Source organism: Oryctolagus cuniculus, chromosome 12 (genome assembly GCF_051225735.1).
Source record: "Oryctolagus cuniculus isolate XC-2025 breed Fujian yellow rabbit chromosome 12, ASM5122573v1, whole genome shotgun sequence".
Classification (NCBI taxonomy): Eukaryota; Metazoa; Chordata; class Mammalia; order Lagomorpha; family Leporidae; genus Oryctolagus; species Oryctolagus cuniculus.
Genome location: NC_142878.1, coordinates 78,606,929 through 78,624,917, shown reverse-complemented (window position 1 = coordinate 78,624,917; position 17,989 = coordinate 78,606,929). Strand labels below are relative to the sequence as shown.

General features: G+C 46.4%; 1 pseudogene; it reads right to left on the bottom strand.

Annotated features, from left to right (window-relative positions):
• Positions 1 to 15,787: 15,787 nt before the first annotated feature.
• Positions 15,788 to 17,750, bottom strand: LOC100341198 (alpha-enolase-like; annotated as a pseudogene).
• Between the last annotated feature and the right edge of the window lie 239 nt (positions 17,751 to 17,989).

Genomic DNA, 17,989 nt, shown 5'->3' with positions numbered 1-17,989 from the left:
CCTAGGACATCTTCCATTGCTTTTCTGGGCACACTAGCATGGAGCTGGAGCTGAAGTGAAGCATCTGGGATTTCAACTGGCACCATATGGGATGTTGGCATTGCAGGTGCAGCTTAACCCACGGCCCCCACCTCCACTTCTGATCCAGCTTCCTGGTAAATGTGCACCCTGAGACGCTGCAAATGAGCTCAAGTTTTTGGATTCCTGCCACTCCCATGGGAGACCAGGATTGAGTTCTAGGCTCCTCACTTCAGCCTAGCCCAGCCCTGGCCCTTGTGGGTATTTGAGGAGTGAACCAGTGAATGGAAAAATCTCTCTCTGTGTGTGTGTGTGTGTGTATAGAGAGAGAGACACAGAGAGAGACTTTACCTAACACATAAATAAATTAAATAAATAAATAAAACTGTAAAATAAGTTCTATAGTTCCTTCCTGAAGGAATTGTGTAAAAGAAAACAGGGGTAGTCAGCTGCTTCCTTGATGAGAAGGGACCGGCAGGGCTGATTCTGTGATGATAGGAGCTTTGGTGAGGTGTCAGAATACATCTTTTCTAGGCCGGCGCCACGGCTCACTAGGCTAATCCTCCGCCTTGCGGTGCCGGCACACCGGGTTCTAGTCCCAGCCGGGGCGCCGGATTCTGTCCCAGTTGCCCCTCTTCTAGGCCAGCTCTCTGCTGTGGACCGGGAGTGCACTGGAGGATGGCCCAAGTCCTTGGGCCCTACACCCCATGGGAGACCAGGAGAAGTACCTGGCTCCTGCCATCGGATCAGCGCAGCGCGCCGGCTGTGGCGGCCATAGGAGGGTGAACCAACAGCAAAGGAAGACCTTTCTCTCTCTCTCTCTCACTGTCCACTCTGCCTGTTTAAAAAAAAAAAGAATACATCTTTTCTACCCTTCACACCCTGTCCTGTGGCCACTGTTCCACCATTTGTGTTTTGGTCCCATCCCTGGTTCTTTTTTTTTTTTTTTTTTTTTTGTAAGGGAAAGGGTTTATTGGTGGGGGAAACCCGACAGACTGAAGGGAAGGGGCAAATAAGGGAAAGAGAGCGTAAGAGAGAGAGAAAGAGAGGGGGAATAGAGCCACGTGTTCAGAAACAGGTCCTGTTAAACCTTTGCCAGGGGACAGGCAGGGAAATAGAATCCCCTTAGGGTTGGGGTGGAGCTGACACCTGTGACTGGGCCATGTGGTCACCTGGCTTCCCGCAATGGCCCCTGATTCTTGAGTCTGGGCTTTTCCAAGCTGGAAGCAAACTTACAGGTCAGAGGGTTCACAGATGAGGAAACTGGAGTGTGGAGGAATTCAGAAAGCGGTCCAAGGCTGAGCAACTACTCTGTCACACAGGTGAGTGATCCTAAGCAGGTCATTTTACCCTCGAGGCTTCAAGGCCTTCATCTGTAAATGGACACCAAAGCTCTGCTCATTTCATAGGGCTGTGGCTAGGAGTGAATAACACGGCGAAGAAAATGTGCTTAGAACAGTACCTGGAACACATAAAAATGTGTATTGTTACTATTGTTGACTGTTCAGATATCATTCTTGGGTCGTCACCTAGAGCTTTGAACATGTGATCTGTGCCTCCATTTGGTCAACAAATATTTGCCAATCACCTTACTGTGCACCAAGCACTGTGCACCCAGATTCAGCCCCTGCCCTCAGATTTTTCATAAGTCAGCGTCTGCTGGTGTGACATACGCCTGGAGAGCTACGATACTGCTACCGGCATCAGTAAAGACTTTAAGGAAAGAAGACATTTGGTCTTATTTTTTTTAAGATTTTTATTTATTTATTTGAGAGGTAGAGTTATAGACAGTGAGGAGAGATGGAGATAGAGGTCTTCCTTCCGTTTATTCAGTCCCCAAATGACCACCACGGCTGGAGCTGCGCTGATCTGAAGCCAGGGGCCAGGTGCTTCTACCTGTTCTCCCACATGGGTGCAAGGCCCCAATCACCTGGGCCATCTTCTACTGCTTTCCCAGGCCACAGCAGAGAGCTGGATTGGAAAAGGAGCAGTTGGGACTAGAACCCGGCACCCATATGGGATGCCGGAGCTGCAGGCAGAGGATTGACCTACTGCGCCACAGCGCCAGGCCCCAACATTTGGTCTTCTTTAAGGATGAGTTTGCTGGCTGCAGCAGACAGAGGGGAGAGCTTCCCAGTCGGCATTCCAGCCTCAGGAAACAGCCTGGCAAAGGCTCAGAGCTGAGAAGAGTGTAGTCAAGGCAGAGTGGCGAGAAGGGTGAATACAGAGGGAGCCTGGGACCGGATTGCAAAAGGCTCATAACTAAATTGTAAGCTTCCTGTCTGTGCCCTCGGGGTAATTAGCGTAGTTCTTAATTCAAAAAATTACTTGATTGATTTCTTTTCCCCCTTTGACATGCACAGAAAAAAATGAATTCACTGCATGACCACCATGGTGTGTTTCTGATTCTCAAATCTAGGCTTCCAGTTCTCTTTTCTCTACTCTGATCCCTGCCTTTCCAGATGCCGGTGTGGTTGAAATAGGAAGAGTTCCCCCACCCCAGTATTTCCTGTTGCCCCTCCACTCTTCCTTTAAGGGGACCGTTAGACCAGAGGACATTCAGTGCCTTCTGAATGGTAGGGTGGGGGGAAGGGGATGCTTCTGATATTTAGAAGTCCAGACCTTGGTGGGGACCCTGAGGACACAGGAGAAAAACTTGTTGCATGCATCAGACCAAAGCCAGCTGAGGCCATAGGTGGGCTTGGGGAAGCTGACAGCAAAGGGCACTTGTAGACCCCAGAGGCAGCGTGGCTCAGAGTGGATGACAGGGCTGCTGCTCTGGGGTAGCTGAATGACTTGCCCTGAGCTTGGAAGGCACAGAGAAGTATCAAGGCACAAGACACAGCTCAGCCACAAGCTGTGTGGGTTGAAGACTGTACAAGATGGTGCACGTGAGTCTGCTCTCTGGAATTTACATGCAACCACACAGAATAGCAAGAGACTTTATTTATTTGAGAGGTAGAGTTACAGACAGAGAGAGGGAGAAACAGAAAAGTCTGCCATCCACTGGTTCACTCCCCAAATGACCGCAGCGGCCAGAGCTGGGCCTATCTGAAGCCAGAAGCCAGGAGCTTCTTCCAGATCTCCCAAGCAGATGCAGGGGTCCAAGCACTTGGACCATCTCCTACTGCTTTCCCAGGCCATTAGCAGGGAACTGGATTGGAAGTGTAGCTGCTGGGACTAGAACCAACGTCCATATGGAACGCCGGCTCCTCAGGCAGAATCTTATTCTACTGCGCACAGTGCCAGCCCCAAAACACTCTTAACTACTATTAATTTTACCCCCAGAGAAATAAATAGGACTAGTAGAGAAGTAAATTTACTTTTTTACATATCTGAGGCTTGGTGCTACCTCCAACACCTACATAGAAAATATAACTGTAGTAAACTTAAGTTACTGTATATTCTGATCCAGCTCTCTGCTATAGCCTGGGAAAGCAGTGGAAGATGACCCAAGTCCTTGGGCCCCTGCACCCATATGGGAGACCCAGAAGAAGCTCCTGGCTCCTGACTTCGGATTGGCTCAGCTCCAGCCATTGCAGCCACCTGGGGAGTAAACCAGTGGATGGCAGACCTCTCCCTGCCTCTGCCTCTCTGTAACTCTGCCTTTCAAATAAATAAATAAGTCTTTAAAAAAAATTTCTTTTAAATAGATAGGTGCCCTTAATCCCGGTCTCCCATGTACATGGCAGGGGCCCAAACACTTGGGCCATCTGCTGCTGCTTTTCCCAGACCATTAGCAGGGAGCTGGACCAGAAATGGAGCAGTCAGGACATGAACCAATGCCCATATTGGATGCAGACATCCCAGGTTGTAGCTTTACCCACTATGCCACAATGCCAGCCCCTACCTAAATTTTCTTTACAGTAATCCTAAATATAAGAATTATTACCCAGGGAGGTGAGCATTTGGTACAACAGTTAAAGTGGCACTTGGATGCCCAATCACATATTGGAGTGCCTGGGTTAGAGTCTCAACTATGCTCTTGATTCCAACTTTTTGCTAATGTGTTCCCCGGGGAGAAAGCAGGTAATGGCTCACGTAGTTAGGTCGTTGTCACCCATGTGGAAGACTTGGATGTAATTCTCAGCTCCCAGCTTCCACTTGCTATAAAATGAAAATAAATAAATAAATATTTTAAAATATAACATGGGTGTAAAAATTTAAAAATATAATTTCTGGGGGCAGTGCTGTGGCATAGCAGGTAAAGCTGCCACCTTCAGTGGTGACATCCCATATGGGCACCAGTTCAAGTCCTGGCTGCTCCACTTCCACTTCCAATCCAGCTCCCTGCTAATGTGCCTAGGAAGGCAGAGGAACATTATCCAAGTGCTTGGGCCCCTATATCCCTGTGGGAAACCCAGAAGAAGCTCCAAGCTCCTGGCTTCGGATTGGCCCAGCTCCAGCCATTGCTGCCATTTGGGGAGTGAATCAGCAGATGGAAGACCTCTCTCCCTCTGCTTCTCTGTAACTCTGCCTTTCAAATAAATAAATAAATCTATTATTCTCTTTCCAACCTTGACCCTAACCTAATAGTGCCTAACCCACTATTAAGGTTTTCCAAGATGTTCTGTATCATCCAAGATGCTCTGTATCTGTTTCACTGCTTTTTCCTATGTTTTCTTAACCAAAGTCATTTAAACTAAGCCTCCAAGGTAATATCGTCTTTCTTTAAAAAAAAAAAAAAAGATTTATTTTTTTGAGAGGCAAAGTTACAGAGAGAGGGAGAGACAGAGAGAGAGGTCTTCCATTGGCTGGTTCACTCCCCAGATGGCCGCAACAGCCGAAGCTGGGCCAATCTGAAGCCAAGAGCCAAGAATTTCTTCCAGGTCTCCCATGTGGGTGCAGGGGCCTAAACACCAGGGCCATCCTCTGCTGCTTTCCCAGGCCATCATCAGGGAGCTGGATTGGAAGTGGAGCAGCCGGGCCTCAAACTGGTGCCCATATGGGATGCCGGCATCACAGGTGAAGACAACCTACTACGCCACAGTGCTGGCCCCAGTGATCTTTTCTTTGATGTTTTTTCCTGCTCTCCATCCCGCTAGTATAATTCCACATTTCTCTTCCTTTATATGATTTTCAAATTAAAATCAAATTGCTCAAGAACTTACTCATTGCTTCCCACCTGTCTGCCTCTCACCATTTGCTGTCTCCTCTGTGACTTTATTCAGGCTGTTTTCCTTCTCCCTGGAGCATCTTCCCTGACCCTTGCCCTCCCAGCCATATCTTTTCAGAAAATCATACCCAGACTAAGCTAAAATGTACCTCTTACAAGAAGCCTTCCAGGAGCTTCCCATCAAAATTGCTCTTTCTTCCCCTACTGTCACGGAGTCCTGCTGTCTTCTATAAGGTTGTATTTGAGTTCTACCAAACAGGGGACTCAGATCTTATGTGTGTGTGTGTCTTATGCATCTCCCTTGCTCACATTCAGAGATGTTTGTGCACTTGAACCAGATGGAAACAAATGCAGATTTCTCAATCAGGTGTTTAGGGTACATCCTTCCCATATTCTGTTCCTCTAACGTATACATTAGGTTTTTGTAGGGCCATGATCATTAAAACAATCATTTCCTCCTCTTCCCCTGGTTATTTCCTCCTCAAATGCAGGCGGAAGGAGCCGGATGAGCATCTGGCAGCCAGAGCTGCTTGTGCACCCATGCAGCCCTCAACAGGCGCACACCACAGTGTGTATGGGCCGGGGGTGGGAGGAGGCTCTGGACTTCTCCTGCAAGTGGGGAGGGAGGGGCTCATGGTTCTAGGGAGCTGAGATCACTGCAGCTGGAAGCCTGGAAAAGATTAGGAAGTCGAAACTCAGATTCCAGCAGATTCCAGGATATAGAGAGGTAGAAAGGATTCATAGTGAAGCTTTGTAGATTTCTTTTCAAATGGATGGAGAGAGGTTAATGAGGAGGAAATGTCCCAGAGTCAATTAAGGCATATGTGAGCAAATCGCTGAATTTCTCACTTTAAAAGATGTCAGTTCAAATGTGCTTTAAATGTTCACAAAGAGAAAAAGATTTATTTATTCATTTGAAAGGCCGTGTAACAAAGGAGGTGGGGGGAAGAGATCTTCCATCCATTGGTTCACTCCCCAGATACTTGCAAAAATCAGGGTTGGACCAGGCTGAGGCCAGGAGCCAGGAACTTCAGCAGGGTCTCCTATGTGGGCAGCAGGGACTCAGCCACTTGGACCATTACCTGCTGCCTCCCTGGGTGCACATGAGCAGGATGCTGGATTGGAAATAGAGGTGGAACTCAATCCCAGGCACTCTGGTAGGGGATGTGGGTTTCCCAGGTGAGGGCTTAACCCTCTGCACCACAGCACCTACCCCTCAAGGTTGTTTTAACAAGAAATTGTTGTGCAAAGCACTATTTGTAAAGGGTTGAAATTTGCATAAGTACTATACAAGTTATCTTCCAGAGAGACCAAATACAAGCATATGCTGAACAAATACCACAGGGGAGGGCTTAGACACTTGCATTCAATTTCCTAAGTCGATTGGAGCGAAAAGCAAACAGTTAATACTTGAGGTCTGTGTAGCAAATGCGTTACTCCACCTTCTCCAGTGCCAGTAACTATACAAAGAGAATAGTTTTCAAGAACAAAAGTAATCCAATGTCTTCATTCCTAGAGAGAGGAGATATTGTAGAAAACAGAATGTGGCCTGTTTTTAATTTTTACAAGTCAGAAACAACAACAGAAAAGCATGATCATTTTAGCTAACAAAGTAAGATGCAAAATCTATCATGCAGTCCAACTTCCTCATTTCATTAATGAGGAAAAAAAATCAGTCCTCAAAAAGCTGGAACAACTTGCCCAAGGTAATCAAGGACATTGATTCACAAACACTGAAGTCAAAGAGAAATAACCTTAAGAAGTGGAAGCCACATTTTCATTTAAAAATTCTAACAAACTGCAAAAAGAATGAGGAGATCCTTCATCCCAGTCTCACTGGCTCCTGACACCCTACCTGTTAACAGTAAGAAGTTGGATGCACAGTGTCTGGTTGTCCCTGTGCCCTCGGGCCGGGGAGCTTAACTGTGAATCAGTTTTCAAATCCTGGTGGCTTCCAGAAGACCAGGACAGGGAGGGTGAGGCCAGAGAGAGGAGAAGGAGGGATGGACATGTGAGGCCTTTGAAAAGCACCCACTGAAGGCAAAGAGTTCTCTTGCAGCCAACTCTGACCCCTCCTGACCTCATGACCTTGTCACTGAAGGGCAGCTTTGTCCAGGCTGGCGGTGCAACCTTCGTCACTCGCAACTGTGTCTTTAAAGGGGTCACCTTTTGGCCGGAAACTTTCCTTTTCATTCACATACCGCCCCAAAGCCTCTTTGGCTTCTATTAATAAATTCGAGCTGTCTGACTTGAAACCGTTTTCTCTAACGCAAGACATTGCATGATTTTTGACTGACGCAAGTTCATCTACAGACTCAGGTGAATTCTCCAGTTGGGGAAATCGAACACCTTTCGTGTAGACTCTCACAGATCAAACGTGGTGTGGGCCCCTGGACGCCTCATGCTGCCGGGTGAGAAGGAGAACATTCAACGTAGCTGGAAACTGAACTTTTGGGGGTTCAGATGCATTCGGTCTTTGGAGGACCTGATAAGAGTGTGGCTGAGATAAAGGCAGACGCTTAGAGAGAAAGGAGTCTGCAGCCTAAATACACACACAGCCATCCTCATTTATCGGTTGTCACACACATAGTCAAATATTGGAAGATCAAGAATGACTTCAGAGTAAGGATTGTCTGTGTGCAAGCAGACAATTAAACTGACTGCAGGTTTCAGTCTCCCTCAAAGCAAAAACGCAGTCCACAGAAGTGTTTTCCGTAGTCCCTAGCCCTCAACCTCCTTATATTTACTGTGATGATTCCTTCTTTCTAATGAAGTTACCTCGTCTGACTAGTCTGCAGATTCAAATAAGGTGCTCTCCACATTCAGCAAGCTTCCCTTGTAAGATTGAGGTTTACTTCCAAGTTCTGGTTCTCAGAGTTCTTTCCTTAATTAAATTTGATTCAACCACACTGTGTTGGATGTTAGGAATTCAGAACTAAATGCAGCGTAACCCCTAACCACAATGAGATCAGAATGAGGGAAACTGACCGTAAACAGACGTGTGAGTCAGAAGACAGTGAGAGACAGAGAGAGAGACAGACAGCGTGCAGGCACACAGGAGTGTGGTGGAGGCAGGACAATTGGTAGGAAAGATTTCATGTGCAGGGTGTGGCACCGTGGAAGCTGCCGCCTGTACCTCCTCGGTTGGCCTCACCGTCTGGAATCCGTGCCCTGGAGTCCTGACCTGCATTGTTATCCGTCTTTGTGACTTGTAGAAGGTAGTGGGAATGCAGCATGTTCCTTCAGAGGCCAGATCATAAAAGACATGGCAACTTGTCCTCTGCTCTCTCGGATCTTTCACCCTGGGCCCAGCCCATAGCCCTGTCTTGAGCACAGCCAAGCAGCAGGAGAGGAACTGAGGCCTCATTCAGTGACTCAGCTGCATGAGTCACCTGGGACGAACCTCCAGACGACAGCCTGCCTGACACCCTGACTCAGCCTCATGAGACACTGCCTTAGGATGCTCCTGACTCCCAGACCCACTGGGCCAGCCAGATGATAACCCTTTCCCCAAGTTGTCAGTGTTGTAATCCCCAGAACCTGTGACTGCGTTATATGACATGGTAAACAGCAATCAAGCTGACAGAGGGAATGAAGGTTGATAATCACCTGGCCTTAAAATAAGGAAGTTGGGGACGGTGCTATGGTAGAGTGGGTAAAGCTGCTGCCTGCAGTGCCAGCTTTCAATATGGGTGCAGGTTCAAGTCCTGGCTGCTCCACTTCCATTCTAGCTCTCTGCTGTGGCCTGGGAAAGCAGAAGATGGTCCAAGTCCTTGGGAACCTGAGCCTGAATCCACGTGGGAGACCCAGAGGAAGTACCTGGCTCCTTGCTTTGGATCAGCTCAGCTCCAGCCATTGCAGACATCTGGGGAGTGAACCAGTGGATGGAAGACTTGTCTGTAACTCTGCCTCTCAAATAAATAAATAAATCTTAAAAAAATGGCTTCTGGGCAAAGATAAAGTTCAAAGTATTCATAGGAGAATATGCTATATAAGAGAACTTGAAAAGTTTAATGAAAAATGGAATCTAAAGGTAAGTTTATTTTGATGCAGAAAAGTTGAAATTCTGGGGCCTGCATTGTGGTAACAGGTTAAGCTGATGCCTGCAACGCTCATATGGGCAACGATTTGAGTCCCAGCAGCTACATTTCCAATTTAGCTCCCTGCTAATGCACCTGGGAAAGCAGTAGAAGAGGCCCCAAGTGTTTGGGCCCCTGTACCCATGTGGGAGACCCAAATGAAGCTTCTGGTGCCTGGCTTCAGCCTGGCCCAGTCCCCACTGTGTGGCCATTTAGGGAGTGAACCAGCAAATGGAAGACCTCTCTCTCTCTCTCTCTCTCTCTGTCCCCTCCTCCTCCTCCAGCTTCTCTGCCATTCAAATACATAAAATAAATCTAAAAAAAAAAAAAAAAGAAGAAAAGTTGAAATTCATGCATATAGAAGGGGGAGTCTTCAAAAAGTCTATGGAAATGAATATTATGAAAAAATGCATGAATTCCCAAAATTTTTTGTGTTAAAATAGACACCCTTTTATTCAATTTTCCACAAACTTTATTGAAGCACCCTCATAAATAAAGATGAAGCTCACTGTAGAATTCTTTGTTAAGCCCTAATAAAGAGTCAAGGCAGGGGCTAGTGTTGTGGTGCAAATTTGAATCCCATCTGCTCCACTTCTGATCCAGCTCCCTTCTAACGCATCCAGGAAAGCAGCAGATGATGGCCCAAGTACTTGGGCCTTTGCCACCCATGTGGGAGACCCAGAAGGAGTTCCAGGATCCTTTTGGCCTGGCCCAGCCCCAGCCATTGCAGCCAGTGAACCAGCAGGTAGATGTGTGAGTGTGTGTGTGTTTGTGTGTGTGTCCCTCCCTCCCTCTCTGTCACTCTTTCAAATAATTAAAAAAAAAAAAATCAAAGAACAGTTCAGTTTAACATGAAGGTTCCTTTGGGGGACTTGGGAGGGGTCCAATGTGTTTTGCATGTGGACGGGACATGAAATACTGGGGACCAGAAGCCAAACTGTGAATGGCCAGCTTCCAAGGTGATCTCCATCCTCTCAAGTGAATCAGGCTTGGCCCATAAAACAAGTAAGATATGGCAGAACTACTGGTGTATCATTTCTTTGGCATTTCAATGTCATTAAAGACAATGTCAGTTTTGGCTTGCTGTCTTGTATCTCTCAGTTGTTAAATCAAAAAGTTAATTAAACCCATCAGCCAGAGGCAGTTGTTCTTCAGCTAAGCAGGAGAGCAAGAAGGTGGATACACTAGGAATCTGGTTATAAAAAGAACAGATTAAAAACAAAAGCCTATTTTAACCTTGCAGCTAAGACTTGAAAGTATCTTAATAATAAGAGCTAGAGCTGGTTGTTTGCTATGTTCTAGGAATTTTACATATCTTATCCCACTCAATCCTTGTAACCCTAAGAGACAGGTGCTGTTACTACCTCTGTTTTACTGGGCAAGAACGTCAGGTTCAGAAAGGATGAAGCCCTTCAGCCGCATCACTCAGCTGGTAAGCACACTGCTCCTGAAAGCCATTCTGCCTCTGTCACTTTGACCACAGACACCAGCATTTTTTCTCTCTGACCAGACCAGGAAGCCTGTTGACTTCCCACTCCCTGACTGCTGCCAAGAGTACTTACTGGCTTTCCTTCTGAACTATGGCAGGAACTGTATGTTCACACTGAAATCCACTCCCTTTTCTTCTGGAACCCATCTAAACTACATTTTCCAGCCCCCAGGCACTGAGATTTAATCGTACAGTTGAGTTCTGGCCAGTAGAAAATGGTCTGAGATGACGCACCGTCTGTCCTCTGTGTCTGCGGGTTCCCCATATGTGGAGTCAGTGAACTGCAGATCAAGAATACTTTTTTAAGAATTGAATCTTCAGGGCTGGCGCTGTGGCATAATAAGTTAAGCTTCCACCTGCAACACCAGCATCCCATATGCTTGCCAGTTCCAGACCTGGCTGCTCCACTTCTGATCCTGCTCCCTGCTGATGTGCCTGAGAAAGCAGGGGCTGATGGCCTAAGTGCTTGGGCCTCTGCATCCATGTGGGAGACCCAGAAGAAGCTCTGGGCTCCTGGCATGGAATTGGCTCAGCTCTGGCCACTGTGGCCATTTTGGGAGTTAACCAGTAGATAGAAGACCTCTCTATCTCTCCCTCTGTCTGTCTGTAACTCTGCCTCTCAAATAAATAAGTCTTAAAAAAAATTGCATCTTTACTGGACATGTATAGACCTTTCCTTGTCATTATTCCCGAAATGATACAGTAGAACAACTGTTTATATGGTACTTACATTGTATTAGGTATCATAATTAATCTACTTATTTTTTTAATTTTTTAAAAGAGATTTTATTTATTTATTTGAGAGGTAGAGTTACAGACAGAGAGGTCTTCCATCCACTGGTTCACTCCCCAAATGGCCGCAATGGCTGGAGCTGGGCCGAGCAGAAGTCAGGAGCCAGGAGTTTCTTCCAGGTTTCCCATACAGGTGCAGGGGCCCAAGCACAAGGACCATCTTCCGCTGCTTTCCCAGGCCATAGCAGAGAGCTGGATCAGAAGAGGAGCAGCTGGGATATGAGCCAGAGCCCATATGGGATGCCAGTGCCCCAAACAGAGGCTTTGCCCATAGTAAGTAATCTAGAAATTAAAATTGGGGGGGGGCGTGAGTAGATGACATGCAAATACTGTGTATTTGATACATTTTTTTTTTTTTATTTTTGGCAGGCAGAGTAGACAGTGAGAGAGAGAGAGACAGACAGACAGAGAGAAAGGTCTTCCTTTACCCTTGGTTCACCCTCCACTGGCCACTGTGGCCGGCGCGCTGTGGCCAGCGCACCGCACTGATCTGAAGCCAGGAGCCAGGTGCTTCTCCTGGTCTCCCATGCGGGTGCAGGGCCCAAGCACTTGGGCCATCCTCCACTGCACTCCATGGCCACAGCAGAGAGCTGGACTGGAAGAGGGGCAACTGGGACAGAATCTGGTGCCCCGACCAGGACTAGAACCCGGTATGCCAGCGCCGCAGGCGGAGGATTAGCCTATTGAGCCACAGCGCCGGCCTATTTGATACATTTTCTATAAGGGACTTGGGTATCTGTGGATTCTGGTATCTGTGAGGTGTCCTGGGGCCGCCCTCAGACATTGAGAGATGACTGAGCTGGCCCATACAACCTCCAAGCATAATCCTGTACTCTCTGGATCCCTGACAGGCATATGGATCTTCATCCACCAGTCATGAATATTTACACTGGGTCTAACCCAAGTGTGAATTGAGCTTAATTGTATTAAACCATGGAATTTTTTGAAAATTTTATGTATTTAAGAGAAAGGGAAACAAATAGAGACAGACATACAGAGAGCTCCCATCTGCTGGTACACTCTATAACTGCCTACAACAGCTTGGGCTAGAGCCAAGAGACAGGGACATAACTCAGGTCTCGCATTTGGGTAGCAGGAACCGAATTACTTGAGCCATCACAGCTGTCTCCTACTGTCTGCATTGGCAGAAAACTGGAGTCAGGAGCTGGGCTGGGAATTGAACTCAGATACTCCTGTATGGTACAGGAGTGTTTTAACCAATGTCTTAGCCACTAGGCGAAATTTCCACGCCTAAACCACAGAATTTTACAGTAGCTATCATTATTTATCATAAGTAATAATAGCCTAGCAAAACAATATGGATAAATAGAAATTGATCAATTCATTTCATAAATTGCAAAGCACCTTCTTTACACTAAGAACCTGTGTATCTGGTCACGGTGGTTTCAAATATCTAATTATTTTAGAGTTAAATGATCAAATTCTTATAATGTACAATGATCATTATATGTAATGTAACTATCTAGAAAAGGTATATATAAATATACTCTGTAAGCAGATTTGTAGGCCTATTTGGTAACACAGGTTGATTTGAACTTTGCTGGTCATTATAGATATGGAATTGGATACCCCTGCATGGATTCTAATAGTTCAGGCAGAGGAAGAGTTCCAGAGATATGGTATTTTTCTCACATTTTGTAAGCTAAGAATCTATATCATATTCACTGAAATCATGAGTTTTTTTGAGTATTAAATGCTTAATTGACATGGAGCTCAACTGCATATTATATATGAAAAGTAATATCGGGGCTGGCGCCATGACATAGCAGGTAAAGTCGCTGCCTGCAGTGCTGGCATCCCATATCGGCGCCGGTTCGGGTCCTGGCTGCTCCACTTTCGATTCAGCTCTCTGCGATGGCCTGGGAAAGCAGTGGAAGATGGTCCAAGTCCATGGGCCCCTGCAGCTGCGTGGGAGACCTAGAGGAAGCTCTGGCTGTTGTGGCCAATTGGGGAGTGAACCAGCGGATGGAAAACCCCTCTCTCTGCCTCTCCTTCTCTCTCTGTATAACTCTTTCAAGTAAGTAAACAAATCTTAAAAAAAAAAAAAAATCACTCCCATTTGTTGAGTATTTACTACCCACTAGGGACTCTGCCAAGCTGCTTGTATATGTATTATTTAATTTATTCATTATAACAACCTTATGACATAGGTTCTATTATTATCCACATGTAATAAATGGGGAATCTGAAGTTTAGGACATTGACTTGTCCAAGATCTTAAAGTAAATCATGGAAATAAAACGTGAACCTAAGTAGTCAAACTTGATAATAGCTCTTAATAGCTACAGCTGTAAAAATGGAAATTCAGAAAGAAGTCTTCATGCAGGTACTCAGTTCAAATTAGGAGTTAGAATGAAGTTTGGTAGTTAAAATGAGTGCTATTATTTTGTAATTTAAGACTTGAATTTCTGTTGAACTCAAAAAATAAACAAAAATAACTTAGTGAATGAGAGATGGGTTTAATAAAATTAGAATTTATGTTTTTAGAAAATAGAGCATTCATACAACAACTTAGAGCCATGGAAGTTAGTCTTATAAGACTGAGGCAAGAGTCATATTCCTGTTCTCAGACTGGACGGGAGCCCAAAGACATTCATTTGGTAGTCAAACCAAAAGGTGCCTTTTTTTTTTTTTTTTAAATATTACAGAGGTGAGTGTTTAGTGTAGCAATTACAATGCTGCTTGAGATGCCCACATTCCATATCAGAATGCCTGGTCAGGTCCCAGTTCCACTCTGGATTCCAGCTTCCTGTTACTGCCTGCCCTGGGAGGCAGCAGGGGATAGGTCAGATGGTTGGGTCTATGCAGTCCATGTGGAGGAACTGGATTGAGTTCCTGGGCTCCTGGCTTTGGCCTGGCTCAAATCCAGCTGCTACAGAAAGTTGGAGAGCACAGTAGCAGATGGGATCTTTCCTTGCCTATGTCTTTGGTGGTCTCGCTCACTCTCTCTGTCTCTCTTTCTCTTTGTCCATCTGCCTCCAGAGTAAATAAATACAGAATATTACCAAATAGCTAGTGAGATATACTATGAGATCAAATTTGTGAAAACATTTTCTAAACCATAAATAATATATAAGTGAAAAGCATTACTATATGGTATTTGTTTTATTTTGTAGGAAACACTGTTTTGAAATTTGTCTCATTTTCCAGAGATTTAAAACTGGAATAAATTGAGCAAATGACAGAAAAGAACTTCTCATAATATTTTTTTAAAAGTCTAATTTTTCTAAAGTCATAGGCAAGGAACTATGTACAGGAGGTATAAATACACATTAGTAAAATTGTTACTCTCAAAAAATTGACAACTCAGCTAGATCCAAGTGTTTGTCAAAAAAAAAAAAAAATTAAAACTCACTCAAGCCAAGGTACAGGGTAGTGAGATTTAAGAACATCTTGGATGAAAAGATAACCCTACAAGTTTCCAAAGAGAAAAAATAACCACATTCAAAGAACCAGGAGTCAGGATGGTCTATGAGACTCCTCAATGCAAACCAATGCCAGGAGACAAAAGATGCCTTTATAATTTGAAAGATGGTGATTTTCAAATGAGAATTTTTATTTTGCCAGACTATCGATCAAGTGTAAGAATAGAACAAAACCATCTCAGATATTCAGAGACTCAGATAATACATCTTAGGCACCTTTTTTTTGAAGACCTACTCCAGGATATGCTTCAACAAAAAGGGGAAAGAAACAAGCAAGAAGATGGCAAAGGACCCAGGAGCCATGGCTCCAAGTCTGCAGGCTGGAAAGGGAAGTGCAGGGGCACAGGTTCAGCAGGCCAAGAGTGTCACAGCCCAGTGACGTGGGCAAGGGAAGCCATGGCCAGGAGGGAAGGCGTGCACAGCATTCCATGCTTTCATCATGACTCTTTTCTCTATGTACGTGTGGTTCTTTTCTTTTCTTTTCTTTTCTTTTTTTTCATAGTCACTGAGGCTTTTTATTTGCACATAAACCCACTGGGATCTTGCCTGTGGTGACCTTGGAGATGACAATGGAGGTGTACACAGTTCCTGATGATTGGTGGAAGTGAGATGAGAAAACAATGACTAGCCCAAGGATAGGATTGCAGAGCCAGGGTTCCCAACAGGGGTCCAGGTGGTCAAGTTGGCTTCTGCACAAGTTCTGAGACAGCAGTGGTGGGGGAGGGGAGCTAACTACCACACAGGCCCCGGTGAGCACTGGTCAGGGGCCTGGAGCTGCCTTCACCATTGTCAGGGCCATATCCAGTCAGCCAGCTGGGACTGAGGGCTCGGGCTCACTGGGCCACATCTAACTTAGTCAGGGGCTTTCTAAGTTCCTGCCAGCAAACTCGGCCTTGCTGCCCATCATCGATTCTGGTTGTACCTGGACAAAGACTCAGATCTGCAAGGTGCACCAATCTTGATCTGGCTGATGCAGAGCCCCACCACCAGGTCAGCAATGAAGGTGTCCTCTGTCTTCCCAGAACGATGAGACACCATGATGCTCCAACCATTAGATTGGGCCAACTTGCATGCCTGAAGGGACTCTGTCATGGAGCTGATCTGGTTCACTTTCAACCCATAGGCTTGGCGATCAATTTTGAATTGGTCACTGTAATATCATCCCCTACCACCTGGATGCCTGCACTAGCCATGAACTACTGCCAAGCTTCCCAGTCATCCTGGTCTAAGGGGCCTTCCATGGACACCACTGGGTATTTATTGATGGAGGACTTGTACAGGTAGACCAGCTGGCCAGGTATAATGTACCTGCTGGATCATCAGGAAATTGGAGTCCAGGTCATACTTGCCAGGCCTGAAGAACTCAGAGGCAGCTACATCCATGCCAATGACAACCTTATCAGTGTAGCCAGGTTTCACAATGGCATTCTTTTTTTTTTATTTTTATTTTTTACAGGCAGAACGGACAGTGAGAGAGAGACAGAGAGAAAGGTCTTCCTTTGCCATTGGTTCACCCTCCAATGCCCGCCACGGCCGGCGCGCTGCGGCCGGCGCACCGCGCTGATCTGAAGGCAGGAGCCAGGTGCTTATCCTGGTCTCCTATGGGGTGCAGGGCACAAGCACTTGGGCCATCCTCCACTGCACTCCTGGGCCACAGTAGAGAGCTGGAATGCAAGAGGGGCAACCGGGACAGAATCCGGTGCCCCGACTGGGACTAGAACCCCGTGTGCCGGCGCCGCTAGGTGGAGGATTAGCCTATTGAGCCACGGCACTGGCCTTTTTTTTTTTTTTTTTAAGATTTATTTATTTTACTTGAAAGTCACAGTTACACAGAGAGGAGAGAGGAGAGAAGGGGGAGAGAGAGAGAGAGAGAGAGAGAGAGGTCTTCCATCTGCTGGTTCATTCCCTAGATGGCTGCAACGGCTGGAGCTGCGCCTATCCAAAACCAGGAGCCAAGAGCTTCTTCCGGGTCTCCCACACTTGGGCCACCTTCCACTGCTTTCCCAGGCCATAGCAGAGAGCTGGATTGGAAGTGGAGCAGTCGGGTCTTGAACCAGCACCCATATGGGATGCTGGCACTGCAGGCTGCGGTTTTACCCGCTACGCCACAGCGCCAGCCCCGACACAATGGCATTCTTCAGCAACTCCAGGGCTTCTTTATTCCAGGATGTTGGGCGCAAACTCACCTTCATCCCCCACACTGGTGGCATCTGTTCCGTAATTCTCCTTGATGGCATTCTTCAGGTTGTGGTAAGCCTCAGCTCCAATGTGCATGGCTTCCCAGAAGTTGGCTGCTCTGATGGGCAGGATCATGAACTCCTGCGTGGACAGCTAGTTGCTGGTGTGAGGGCCGCTGTTGATGATGCTGAATGTGGGGACTGGTAGGATGACTTCAGAGTTGCCAGCCACGTCAGCAATGTGGTGGTACAGGGGCACCCCCTTCTCCACGGCACCAGCTTTGCAGCCAGCAAGGGACACCCCCAGGATGGCGTTTGCATCCAACTTATATTTATTTTCTGTCCCATCCATCTCGACCATCAGTTTGTCAATCTTCCTCTGCTCCAGGACGTTCTTGCCAACCAGCACAGGCGCGATAGTTTCATTGATGTGCTCAACAGCCATTGAGACACCCTCCCCACGTGGCAAAGCTTGTCATTGTCCCTCAGCTCCAGGGCTCCGTCGATTCCAGCTGAAGCACCACTGGGCACAGCGGCTCCAGAAAGACCTTTTGATGTGTAGAGGTCAACCTCAACTGTGGGATTCCCACGAGCGTCAAAGATTTTTCTGGCACAGATCTTGAGGATAGACATGGTGAATTTCTGGCTGCTGGACCAGAAATTTTTTTCTTTACTGATTCAGGAAAGAAGAAGAGGTTGCTGCAGACACCCACATGAGCATTGAGAGAGCACCTGTGAACTTTAATAATATTTACATGAACTGTTCACAGCATATCTAGTCTTCAGTTGTGCTTTCCACCATCTAAATGCATTCCTACCCCGCAGCCAGCGGCTCTGGTTGTCAGGTATCCCAGGGCCTTAGCAGTGTTTGT